Below are 14,001 nucleotides of genomic sequence, written 5' to 3'. Positions count from 1 at the left end.
TTTAATGTCCTGAAGCTGCTGGTGTGACTCAAGCTTGAGTTCACTGATTTGTCCTTTGAAATTGGAGAAAAAAGCCCCTGGCCATTGATGTTGGACTTCCTCCCATGAATGCTGACTAAAGTTCCACTTCAGGTGGGTGACACAGCTTACAGAAATGTGGATGACAAGTGAGTTGTTCTCCCAGCCATATTACTGCAGACTCTATGGCTGAGAACCTGGCAAGGATCTCCGGGACAATATGTGTTTTTTGGAGAATTTTTTGAGTTGTATTGCTGAGGAGGTCATCAACAGCATGAGTAGTCTAGATGGATTCAGCCAGAACAGTGGCAGCCACTGTACCAGAGGCAGCTATAATAGCAGAAACAATACAAGTGACAAAAATCTCTAAGAAGTGCCACACTCTCACTTGAGAGAAAGAGCACAGTTGAGAGCAACCAGGCCTCCTAGATCTTTCCATTCATTGGTAACATTAACTGGCAACCATTGCCCCTCTGACCCCACCCCCACATACAGCACCACAACCCAGTGACCTGGGTCGCCCCGCCCTGGTGAACACCTAAGCCTCTGCCTCTCATACGTAACTGGCGCTAACAAACCAAAACATTATGACTCAAGAAGAACAGCTCAAAGCCCCAGAGTCAATACTTCTAAGTGATAAAGAGATAGCCAACGTATCAGATGCACAGTTCAAAACACTGGTGATCAGGATACTTACAGAACTGGTTGATTTTAGTCACAAATTAGAGGGACAAATGAAGGCTAAACTAATTGAAATGAAGGGAAATGCACAGGAAACCAATAGTGATGGAAAGGAAACTGGGACTCAAATCAAGGGAGTGGACCAGAAGGAAGAAAAAAAATGACCAAACAGAAAAGAATGAAGAAACAAGAATTCAAATAAATGAGGAGAGGCTTAGGAACCTCGAGGACATATTTAAACATTCCAACATCTGAATTATAGGGGTACCAGAAGGGGAAGAGGAAGAGCAACAAGTGGAAAACTTATTTGAACAAATAATAAAAAAGAACTTCCCAAATCTGGCAAAGGAAATAGACTTCCAGGAAATTCAGAAGCTCAGAAGATCCCAAAGAAGTTGGACCCAAGAAGGAACACACCAAGACTCATCATAATTATATTAGCCAAGATTAAAATGAAGAAGAGAATTCTAGAAGCAGCAAGAGATAAGGGGACAGTCACCTACAAAGAAGTTCCCATCAGACTGTCAGCTGATTTCTCAAAAGAGACCTTGCAGGCAAGAAGGGACTAGAAAGAAATATTCCAATTCATGAAACCCCCAGACCTACATCCAAGATTGCTCTCCCCAGCAAAGCTCTCATTTAGAATGTAAGGGCAGATAAAGTGCTTCTCAGATAAGGTCAAGTTCATGTTCATCATTACCAAGCCCTTATTACATGAAATGTTAAAGGGACTTATGTAAGAAAAAGAAGATAAAATATATGAACAGTGAAAGGACAGCAAACTCACAGTTATTAATAACCACACCTAAAACAAAAGCAATCTAAGAGGACAGCTAGATCAGGAGCGGAACCATATAAATGGAGATCACAAGGAGGGTTAGCAACAGGAGAGTGGAAGGAGGAGAAGAGGAGAAGGTACAGAGAATAAGTAGCATAGATGGTAGGTAGAAAATAGACAGGGGGAGGGCAAGAATAGTATGGGAAATGTAGAAGCTAAAGAACTTGTGACACATTGACATAAACTAAAGGGGGGATGGTGGAGTGTGTTCAAGGTGGAGGGGAATGAATGGGGGGAAATAGGACTACTGTAATGGCATAATCAATAAAATATATTTTAAAAAAATATACAGTGCTTCCACTCCTCATTGTCTTGCCAGGAGTTTTTCTTTTTTTTTTCCTTTTTTTTAAAATTAATTTTATTTAGTTATTTTTCAAGTACAGTTTTTTGTCTATTTTTCCCATCCCAGCCTCCCCCGCCCCTTGCTCCCCGCCTCCCTCCCGTTTCCACCCCCCTTAGTTCTCGTCCCTGTGTCCTTCCTATTTGTTCCTAAAACTATGGAACGCTTCACGAATTTGCGTGTCATCCTTGCTCAGGGGCCATGCTAATCTTCTCTGTACCGTTCCAATTTTAGTATATGTGCTGCCGAAGCGAGCACCCAGGAGTTTTTCTTGAGCATTGATAAAAACAGCCCTTGCTTTGGGGATAGGGATCTTACTAATTTTCTCTTTCAAATGGATACTGAGAATTGGGATGTTTTGTAATAATTTGTCTGAGGGCAGGCTAATTTCTATTTTGCTAACAAAGTCAGTGATAATACACTGAAATTCCAGAGACTGACTGGACAGCTATTTTAAATAGATTTGGGTAGATGGGATGTGAATGATGGCTGGATAATGGCCAAAAGCTTGCTGAGTTCTCTAACATCCTTTAATAATAAGTTGGCATAGAAATTTAATATAAGTGGTAATAGTGCAGAGGTTGGTGAGAGAAAATAAGCCATTCTATCATGCCTAACTTAGGTAATAGCTGAGGTAATTAATCCAGTGGGGGTACCTAAAGTTGAAAAGCAGAATAGCCTGATAGGAAATTGGCAATAAACTCTTGTGAGCTATTTTTTGTTAATATGCTTATTGACAAGGTCTAATTCTTGGAGAGCCTATGGGGGATAAAGTTCTAAGGGAAATTAGGTTGGAGTTTCCTTTTAAATGAGTAAGCTGATGGGTGGTAATTTCTAGGCTAGGTTGAATCCAGTTAATAACACCCGGTAGTTGCTGGAGATTATTAAGAGTTGGGCATTGTGGTGGATTAATTTGGAGTGTTTGTCCAGTGAAAAAAGAATGTTCCTCAAGTATTTCCAAGGCTCAGACCATTGGACCTTTTCAGGGGCTATAATTAGACCTGCATTAGATACAGCTTTCTTTAAATAAACATGTCTTAGTTAGCATCTCAGAAGATGGGGCAGCAATCAGGATATAGTCCATATAATGATATAGAATAAGGAAACTTTTCCCGGACAAGCCATAAGGTTTGATGGGTGAAATACTAGAAGATAGTTGGGCTGTTTGACATGCATTGAGGCAGAACCTTCCATTGGAATCTCTGCAATGGCTGAGAGTTGTTAAGAACCAGGACGGAGAAAGCGAATTGCTCTCTGTCCAGTTCAGCTAAAGGAATTGTAAAAAAGCAATCTTTTAAGTCAATGACTAGAAATGGTCAGTCCTTAGGGAGGCAAGCTGGATATGGCACTCCATGTTGAAGAACTTCCATTGGTTGAAGTATTTCATTAACTTTTCTAAGATCATGTATAAGCTTCCAGTTCCCTGATTTTTTTTGGAACTACAAAAGTCAGAGTATTCCACGGGCTGCTAGATCGCTCAATATGTCCTGCCTTTAATTGTTGTTTTACTAATTCAAGTTTTTTTTCTAATCTCTCCCCTTTCAGTGGTTGCTGATAGACCCACACAAGTGTATCTGAAAGCCATGTGAGGGGTAGAAGAGGTATTTGAACAGTGGCCATTAGCGAAAAGGTGGGAGGGTGATTTTCATTCCCCACGGCCAAAGGGGACATCCCAAAGGCATGTGAGCCTCTTCTACCAAAGCTGCAGGGGTTCGCATGCCACCAAAAGCATGTGTCTTTCTTCTTCACCTGGCTGCAGGGATCTCCATTCTGGCAAAATTGCATGTTTTTCCCTTTCAACTGGGAGAGACGGGGTCCGCACTCTGCCAAAACCACGTGGCTCCCTCTTTCACCTCACCAAGAGGGGGTCCACACTCTGCCAAAACCACGTGGCTCTCCCTTCAATCGCTGCCACCCCCTTACTTTGCTGAAACTCTGTGGCTCCCTCCTCACCTGGGCAGTTATTGCCTCATGTCCTGGAGGCCATCTTTTCCAAGCTCTCACACCAGCGCTCTCACTCAGGGGCGCAGCCCCTAGTTCCATCCTGGGTACTAGCCACTCCCTTCTCCCTGGCTCAAAACTTGGCCACAGATATTTAACATATCTATGAAACCAGTTAAAGGTTATAGATATGTTAAATAATCATTCTAGAGGTTAGCTGCAAAACTGTTGCTATGCAAAACAGCTCTCAACGGCCTGGCTCCATTCCTTTATTCCCTGGGCGGGGGGGGGGGGGTGAGGACATCTTATATGTCTCTCCAATATTCCTATACACTTTGAATTCTGGACACCATTCCAAATTTTTTTGCCCCCCCCCCCCCGGCTGCACCCTGTATCACCTTGGATTCACCCTGTATCAATCTCAGGCAGGGGTTCCCATACTACTGTAGGAGCTATGAGGATTTTATCCTGTTCCTTTAAGATATCTTCTAGGGTAGTGACCAAGTCCAATCCTGTACTTCTTGTGGAGGTTTGGAGGTCAGAGACTCAGCATATTCCTGAGCCCAGGGCAGCTGATGGCCTCTGCAGGGATAACTCCTTTTGGGGTTTGGGGGACCAGAGTGCATGCCCCTCTACCCATTTCCCTGAGGGGGGAGCAGCTTGTCATTTTTATCATCCTGGTACCTACACTCACTTGCACAAAGTTTACCTTTGTCACATCATGGGCAGTTTTTATTGGGCAGATTCTTTAGACTATTCTGTTGTCTGTTACAGCACTCTTGATGGATGTGCCCCAGTCTGCCACAATTAAAGCATGTAATTTCTCCTTTTATGGCTGCCACTAGCAATGTGGCTCAATGTTGTTCCATGCCTAAGTTTTGGCAAGCCTTGATAAATCAGCTAATATCAGTAGTGGTTAGTTCAGGAGAGGATTGAGTACAGCCTTACAATCATTATCTGTATTTTCATATGGTAATTATACTAAAATGGTCTCAGCTGCTTCCTGATTCTCAATTTGTTTTTGAATTGCTGCCTGTAGTCTGTTGACAAAATCTAAATAAGCTTCTGTGGCTCCCTGCTGAATATTAACAAAAGATGCCCCCCCCCCCAACTTTAGCTTCCTGGATCACCTTTAGCTTCCTGGATCATCTTTATAGCAGGAGAGCTGCCTGGGAGCATTGGAAGAAAACCTGAGGGTCCATTTATGCCTGCTCTTCAGTGCTTTCAAATTCATTAGTCCCAAGGAGCATGTTAAACTGGATTGGATTTTTGTTGTGGTTATTTTCCACTGCTTGGCAGCAGCAGCAATCCATATATTCTGAATGCCACACGAAAAACTGAGCAGACATCAGGTCCATTTGAGCTAAGGCAAGCCAGTCACAGGGCACAATCTGATACCCTTCAGTGATGGCTGACAGGAGCCCCATAGTGTGGGGCAACTGAAGTCCACTATCTTTAATGTTTTTTTAATGGTACATTAATCTCATTAACATTTTTATTGTTGTTCAAGTACATTTTTCTTCCTCCCCCAACCCCTTCCTACCACCCCAGCAGTCTCCACCTTCCTCTCCTCTTTAATGTTGTTTTTTTAAATTTCTGTATATCTCAAGAGGCAAAGGTTCATGTGTTGGGTTTCCCTGATTATTAGTAACAATGAGGAAGGCTGATAGTGCTTTCTAAACTCCCACTTTCACACCCTCTCTGACACATTGCTGCATAGCAGAGGTAGCCTGCCTAGTGTAGCTGGTCAGGGTCAGATTTAATGGTGGAGGGGGGTGGGGGCAGAGGTAAATTCCAGAAGCACCCAGAGCAGCTGGCTAGGTGGGGAGGGAGCGGCTCCTACAGTGAGTCGTCCGAGTGTGGGACCCAAGGAGGGCTGGAAAGGGAGCTCCCCTCCTCCATTTGTGGTGGCTGAGAAACTTGTTGAATTTTAAAAATGCCACTTTTTTTCAGTGCTTGGAAAGGAAGGCCCCCTGCGGTTTCTAGGCTAACATTTTCCTCCGTTGGTGACAGTGGCAGATTTTTATTATAAGGTTTAGCAACTATGCCCACCATAGCTTCACAGGTTTTTTCTTTTTTGTCTAAGTTTTCCTGATCATGAAGTTTGCTAGTATGAATAGAGATGAGAGCTGTTCTCACTAGGTTCCAGGTCGATAAATTCTGATGTCCTATTGAAATACCACTCTCCTGGTGTCACAGGTTGGCAGAAGTAACCAGGTTCTTGGTGATTGGGACAAAGATTTGAACTGAACACCCAGAGTTTATAGCAGAGAGAATGGAAGCAGGCCAACTCCAAGCAGAGTTGACCTCATGGACTGAAAGGACTCTATTCTTATAGGATGGATCCTTCCTGGCTACTTTTAGCAGGCTTTTACTGTGACAAGTAGTTGTAAAGCTACTGCAATGTGGTTTCCCATGGTTTTCCCAGACTGGCCACCAGGGAAGGGACTTCCACAATGTTACCTAGTTGACCCCCCTTCTCCTGTTAAAGGCTATACTAGGTTCGCCTTTCCCTTAACCAGAGAATTATAGCTCTCCATGTTAGAGATTGGTGAAAAGGAAAGGAATTATTTAACCAAGTTATACAGACTTAAGAGTAATGACTTAATGTCTTCATCAAAATCCCAAAGCCCCTTAAAACACCCACAAACATACACAGTCCTCTTCCCCTTTGCCCAGTCCAAGGTACCATATCTCAGGGAAAGAAATAGAAAGCCACATGGTGGTTATCTGCTAAAGCTGCATGATTCTTCTTAAGGCTGTGTAGTGGGGGGGGTCCCCCCCACTCTGGTCAAAGCCACATGGTTCTCTCTGCTAAAGCTACATGGTGATTCTCACATGGCTGCAAGAGTCCCCATTCTAGCCAAAAATGCATAGTTCTCTCTTCAATGGCTTCTGTGTCTGCCTTTAAATCCCCACACCAATCTTCCTCTGTAGTCCCATTTCTGACTCCACCCACAATCGGCTACACCTGCCAGGCCTCCCATATCCTCCCAGCCTTACTGGGCTGCCATAATGAGTCTGGGCAGTTGTGGCCCCATGGCATGGAGCCAATCATCTCCAAGCTCTCATGCAGGTGCTGTAACAAGGGCTGGGGAGTCACTTGCCAGTTACGTCTTGAGTGGAACTCACTCTTCTCCTGGCTCAAAGCATGGCCACAGCTATTTAACATATCTATGAAACTAGTTAAAGGTTATAGATATCTTAACTGACCATTCCAGAAGTTATCTTCAAAACTGTTGCAATGCAAAACAATGCAATGGCCCTGCTCCATGTATCCCATCCCCCAGCTCAGACTTGTGGGGGTGACAACATCCCGTATTTTTAATATTTTCTGTACACCCTGAGTTCTGGATCCCATTGCAATTTCTTCTTTTGGGGACCCCCTGGCTGCACCCTCCTACAAATCCCCACTTTCAGATATATGATCCCTTTATAATCATATAAAGGAACAATGGGCGAAGGTCTCATTTTATTGTAACTACTTCCAGCTGGACATGGATGTCGTCCTACCTAACCCTGGGTCAGGGGTTCCCTGAAAGGGGGGTGCGCAGCACAGAGGACATCCTTCCTGTGAGGGGAAGGACCTTATAGATTCCAGGTCATTCAGCTGTCACCAGGAACTTGCAGGCTTGATGTCCAAAGGCTGGCATTACTGGACAGTTGGCATCCTCATCATATTCTGGAGGTGACAGATATGGCAAGACAGTGGGAAGGCAAAATTAAATCATGACCACTAAATGACAAAGGCAGGGACTTGGGAAAACACCCGCTTATCTGGAGGAAGGTGTACAAGGCATGCTATACCTATCCAAAGCCCTTGTGGCCCACTACACTTATCTCAGGCTGAGGGAAATATTTTTGGATTTTCCCCCTTTCAGATTTCTGGGCACTTTCTCTCCAAGCCATTAGGACAGAAAAGGGAAAAAGTTCAAGCTAAAGCCCACAGACTCCCCCAACCTTTCACCAAATCGACCACTTAGTTCAGCCAAACTGTTAAGTCTCGAGGGGCAGTGATGAAGATGGGCTCCTTAAATGAGGCCTGTATTACAAGCAATCACTCAGGTAGTGAGGTCATAGGCATATACCCTATGAAAACAGAAGGAAACACACATGTTAATTCATACAACAATTCCCAAGCCAGTCTCTGTGTCTGTGAGACTGTCTTTTGGGAAGATATTCAGTTGCAAGGCCTTTGCTTCAAGGCCAATCCAAGGCCAATCCATTTATTGAAGAAAATATAAGATACAAGAAACATTGTACATAGGACAATGATGCCTCGGTCCTCTTCAAAGTAGACACCTTGGGATCTCACACTTCTCCCAGTAATCCTTCCACTGTTCAGCACACTATACTAAACCCTTTGTTGGAAATGCCATCAGATATCCTGTTGAATTTTCCTGAATCTCATTATGATCTGAAATCTCTTGCCTTTCCAAGGTAATTTTAGTTTTGAGGAAAGCCAGGAGTCACAGGCTGCCAAATCTGGACTGTATTTGCCATTTCAGGTGCTTTGCTTATTGCAAGCCTTCCAGAACGTGGATCACATTCAACATATTCTTGACCACATTTGACGCATTTGTGACACAATTTTATTTGTGCTGAACTCATTGCATCATCCCTGAAAGCCTTTTGAATTATCTGAATAGTTTCCATGGAGGAATGCTCAAGCTTAACAGAAAATTTATTGCAGATTCATTGCTCTGTTTGCTCATTTTGAACGTGATGGACACACAGTACACAAGCTTACTCAATGGTGTCTACTGCCTCCATTGACTAGTACAGTAAAGGTATCACTGTTCACACATGTGCATTCCAGTCAACTCTCCTTGGCTGTCAAATTACACAAATATTGTGCAAACTGTTCCCATTATATTAAAAGTAGCTTGGTTTTCTTCCAGACAGTCCTCACACTATTTAGGTCTATCAGAACTCCTAGACTACTTCTTAAATTAATTCTGTTTTCCATTTAAAAATTAATTTTATTTTCATTGGCAACTGTAAGACTGTAGAACCTTAAATAGCCACTTTCCTGACATTCAGGATAACTGAAAAGCACAATATTAATGTCATAACTTATATGTAAAAATCAGTCCCATTACTTTACAATCATTTCCAATAATAAATCTCTACTGTTTTTGGTATTGGACAGTTTGGTACCATCTTTGTAAGATCACTTTTAGATGTTGGAATTTCTACTTCTTAGTGTTTCCCCTCCTTTTCAAAGTGAACAATAACCAGATGATAATAATGAGTGTCCTTTCACTTAATTTATATGCATACACACAGGGACTTTGTGAACAAAACACCTTCTAAGAGCAAGAGACCTATATATGTGACATATGCTTATCTAACTTAAAATTATTCACAATGTGAATATTGCAAATGAATAAAACCTCTAATTTTTTGCTTGGGGCTTTGCCAACATTTTTTAACCCACTGCTCATAGATGTATAAAAAATTAGGTTACAATGATGATACTTTTTGGTAGTTCTGGCCAAGATGGAGGTGTAGGTGGAAACACTTCACTTCCTAACACAGCCAAAAGAAGGATATCAACATATTTAAAAACGAAAAACAACCAGAACTGCCATAAAATTCAATCTGCATGGAAGTCCAACAACCAAGTAGTTAAAGAAGAAACATTCATCCAGCTCTGGCTGGTGTGGCTCAGTAGATTATGTGCTGGCCTGAGAACCAAAGAGTTGTTGGTTGTATTCCCAGGCTAGGGCACATGCATAGGTTGCAGGCCAGGTCTCCAGTAGGGGGAGCACATGAGGCAAACATGCCTTAATATTTCTCTCCTTCTTTTCCTCCGTTCCCCACTCTAAAAATAAATAAATAAAATCTTTATTTTTAAAAAAAGAAACATTTATCCAGACTAGTAGGAGGGGCAGAGATGGGCAGCCAAGGCAGAGAGAACATGTGATAAAGTGGACAGGACAAGCAAGGCTGTAGCTGGCAGAGGGGACTGCCCACATTTGCCTGCAGATAAGTGGAGAGGAATAACTTGGGAGTGAGACAAACTGTGCAACCCAGGATTCCAGTGTGGGGGAAATAAAGCCTCAACACCTCAGGCTGTAAAAATCTGTGGGTGTTATGGTGGTAGGAGAAACACCCAGTATTCCAAGAGAGTTCATTGGAGAAGCCAAGAGGATACTAGGACAAACACAAGCCTACCCACCTGGTAATCAGCACCTGAAAGAGCACAATCTGCTGGTGGGAAGCAAGGGATATAACAGAAAGTGGTACAAGAGCAGAACAAGTGAGCAAGCAGCATTGTTTCCTCTCTGATTCCCCTCCCATGTGTGGGGGTGACTTTCCTTGCAAGTCCCCCTGAGTGCCATGCATGAGAGACATGATGTGATCTGCTTGGGGAGGAGAAGTGTGCAGTGGCCAGTTTCTCTGAGGAAAAAAAGGCCTCGAGACCCCTCCTCCAGGGCCTCTTATTGAGTTCTAATACACAGGAATACAGGGTAGCAAGGATCAAACAGTAGATAACATTTCAAAGAAATCTGAAGGCTTACTATGAGTCAGGGCCTGTCAGGTACAGAGTTTTAGGGTTTCTTGCTTGAACCCTTAACATATTAATGAAAGCACTCTTAGCAGAGATTTCACAGGTTTATCAGGAAATCTTTGTGATGCCAGATTCTTCCCCAGGACACGCTCTAGCAAGGCAAGGAGCTGCACCTCTCACCAACAGGTATTCAGGCTTATGGGGATTAGAGCCAGGAAGTGCTTCTTCCAGAGAACATGGGGACTCAGGCTATTTCAAAGCCAGGGGACAAGAGTCCATTGCTCTTTGTTGCAGCCCCCCCCAAGTCCTTCCATGAAGGCCTCCCCAGTGATTGAGTCTGGCTTAGGTTGCCCCCCGCTGTGAGGGGTCTTACCCATCATTGACTTCCGACCAAGCTTTGGGGGCAGGGAGAGGAAACTGAGGCAACATTTGCTACCAGAGACAAGCTTTGTCTCCTGTGGCTGGCACTCCAGAGGCCGTCCCTTGCCCTTAGCCACAAGGGGTCAAGATACAATTCCTAGAACCAGGCAGAGCAGTCTACAATGCCCATGTGCAGCTCCACAACATAGTGCAGTGATTTGTTCTGCTCTGGTGAATAACTAAGTCTCCACCCCTTACAACATAACAGTTTTTGTTATGGCCTAAATAAAAATATGGCCTAAATAAAATAACAGATCAAAACCACAAAAATAGAACTAAGTGATGAAAAGAGAGCCAACCTATCAGATGCAGAGTTCAAAACACTGGTAATCAGGATGCTCACAGAAATGATCAAGTCTGATCACAAAATGAAGGCTATACAAAGTGAAATAGAAGAATATATGCAGGTAATCAACAATGAAGGGAAGAAAAGCAGGACTCAGATCAATGATTTGGAAGAACAGCAAGAAGAGAATGAAGAAATAAGAATTTAAAAAATCAGAATAGTATGAGAAACTTCTGGGACAACTTTAAACATCCCAACACCTGAATCATAGGAGTGCTAGATTAGAAGAGGGAGAGCAAGAAGTTGAACACTTATTTGAACAAATAATGAAGGAAAACTTCAGTCTAGTGAAGGAACTAGACATGCAAGTCCAGGATGCTCAGAGTGTCCCGAAGAAGTTGGAACCAAGATGAAACACACTAAGATACATCATAATTACACTATCCAAGATTAAAGATAATGATAGAATTTTGAAAGCAGCAAGAGAAAAGCAGAGAGTTATCTACAAATGAGTTCTAATAAGACTATCAAATGAGGTTTCTTGAAAGAAACCTTAAAGACAAGAATGGACTGGAAAGAAGTATTCAAAGTCATTAAAGGCAAGGACTACATCTAAGATTCCTCTATCCAGTAAAGCTATTATTTAGAATGGAAGAGCAGATAAAGTGCTTCCCAGATAAGTCAAGTTAAAGGAGTTCATCACCATCAAGCCCTTATTATATGAAATGTTAACAGGGCTTATATAAGAAAAAGAAGATAAAAAACTATGAAAAGTAAAATGACAACAAATTCACAATTGTCAACAACTTAACTAAAAAATGAAAACTAACCAAACAATTAAAACAGGAACAGAATCATAGAAATGGAGATCACATGGTTATCAGTGAGGAGGGGCAAGGAGAGAATGGGGGAAAATGTACAGGGAACAAGAAACATAATTGGTAGGCACAAAATAGATGGGGAGGTCAAGAATAGTATAGGAAATGTAGAATCCAAAGAATTTATACGTGCAACCAATGGACGTGAACTAAGAGGGTGAATGCTGGAAGGTTTCGGTTTGCAGGACAGAGTGGGATAAATGGGAGAAAAAAATGTGACAACTGTAATAGCATAATCAACACACTATACTTAAAAATATGCTACAATGATACATTTGGACAATAGGTGTCATGATCTAATTACCTATAAATACCCCAACTTTAGAGCTTTCAGTTTTGCAAAGAATCTGGGGCTTCTTTTTTTAAAAAATTTATTTATTTATTTATTTATTTATTTATTTATGTATTTATTTATTTATTTATTTAAATTTTATTTCGTTATTTTTCAAGTACAGTTTTTTGTCTATTTTTCCCATCCCAGCCTCCCCCGCCCCTTGCTCCCCACCTCCCTCTCGTTTCCACCCCCCTTAGTTCTCGTACCTGTATCCTTCCTATTTGTTCCTCCAAATCCCTCCCCCTTTTTCCCCTTAACTTCCCTTCCTTCTCCCCTTTGGTCACTATCCCCTTGTTCTCTATTTCAGTGTCTTTGTTTTTTGTCTTTTTTTTTCCTGCTTGCTTGTTTGTTTTGTTGTTTAGCTTCCTGTTAAAGGTGAGATCATATGGTATTTGTCTTTCAGCACCTGGCCTATTTCACTCAGCATAATGCTTTCCAGTTCCATCCATGTTCTTGCAAAAGGTAGTAGCTCCTTCTTTCTCTCTGCAGCATAGAATTCCATTGTGTATATGTACCACAATTTTTGATCCATTCCTTTACTAATGGGCACCTAAGTTGTTTCCAACTCTTGGCTATTGTAAATTGTGCTGCTATGAACATTGTGGTGCATAGGTTCTTTGATATTGATGTTTTAGGATTCTTAGGATATAATCCCAGCAGTGGAATTGCTGGGTCAAAAGGCAGGTCGATTTTTATTTTTCTGAGAAAATTCCATATTGTTTTCCATAATGGTTGTACCAGTCTGCAGTCCCACCAACAGTGAACTAAGGACCCCTTTTCCCCACAACCTCTCCAACATTTGTTGTTTGTTGCTTTGTTTCTGATAGCCATCCTGACTGGTGTAAAGTGGTATGTCATTGTGGTTTTAATTTCATCTCTCTGATAGCTAATGATATTGAGCATCTCTTCATGTGTCTCTGAATGTTCTGTATGTCCTCCTTGGAGAAGTGTTTGTTCAAGTCCTTTTCCCATTTTTTAATTGGGTTGGGTGTCTTCTTAGAGTGGAGTCGTGCAAGTTCTTTGTATATTTTGGAGATTAAACCTTTGTCTGAGGTATCATTGGCAAATATGTTTTCCCATACAGTTGGTTGTCTTGCTAATTTAATACTGTTTTCTTTAGCCAGGCAGAAGCTTTTTATTTTGATGAGATCCCATTTGTTTATTCTTTCCTTTACATTCCTTGCTCTAGGGGACATATCAGTAAAGAAGTTGCTGCGTGGAATATCTGAGATTTTCTTGCCAATGTTCTCCTCTAGGACTTTAATGGTGTCACGACTTATATTTAAGTCTTTTATCCACCTTGAATTTATTTTGGCATATGGTGTAAGTCTGTGGTCAAGTTTCATTTTTTTGCACATAGCTGTCCAGTTCTCCCAACACCATTTGTTGAAGAGGCTATCTTTACTCCATTTTATGTTACTGCCCCCTTTGTCGAATATTAATTGACTGTAGAGAGTTGGGTTTATTTCTGGTGTCTTTGTTCTGTTCCATTGGTCTATATGCCTGTTTTTATGCCAGTACCAGGCTGTTTTGATTACAGTGGCCTTGTAATACAGTTTGATATCAGGTATTGTGATCCCCCCTACTTTACTCTTCTTTCTCAAAAGAGCCGCTGCTATTCGGGCTCGTTTATGGTTCCATATAAATTTTCGAAGTGTTTGTTCTATGTCTGCGAAATATGCCATTGGTACTTTGATAGGTATTGCATTGAATGTGTATATTGCTTTGGGTAGTATGGACATTTTGAT

The 14,001-nt window shown here is 41.9% G+C and overlaps 1 non-coding gene across 1 annotated transcript; it reads right to left on the bottom strand.

Moving 5' to 3' along the window:
- Nucleotides 1–2,028: 2,028 nt before the first annotated feature.
- LOC119058997 (U6 spliceosomal RNA) lies at nucleotides 2,029–2,135 on the bottom strand. Its single transcript, XR_005084349.2, has one exon. It is a non-coding gene; the product is annotated as a U6 spliceosomal RNA (small nuclear RNA).
- Nucleotides 2,136–14,001: the final 11,866 nt, after the last annotated feature.

Source organism: Artibeus jamaicensis, unplaced genomic scaffold (assembly GCF_021234435.1).
Source record: "Artibeus jamaicensis isolate MK-2021 breed Jamaican fruit bat unplaced genomic scaffold, CSHL_Jam_final contig_475, whole genome shotgun sequence".
Taxonomy (NCBI): domain Eukaryota; kingdom Metazoa; phylum Chordata; class Mammalia; order Chiroptera; family Phyllostomidae; genus Artibeus; species Artibeus jamaicensis.
Note: the sequence above shows the minus strand (reverse complement) of the source record. Positions and strands in the feature narration are given on the sequence as shown.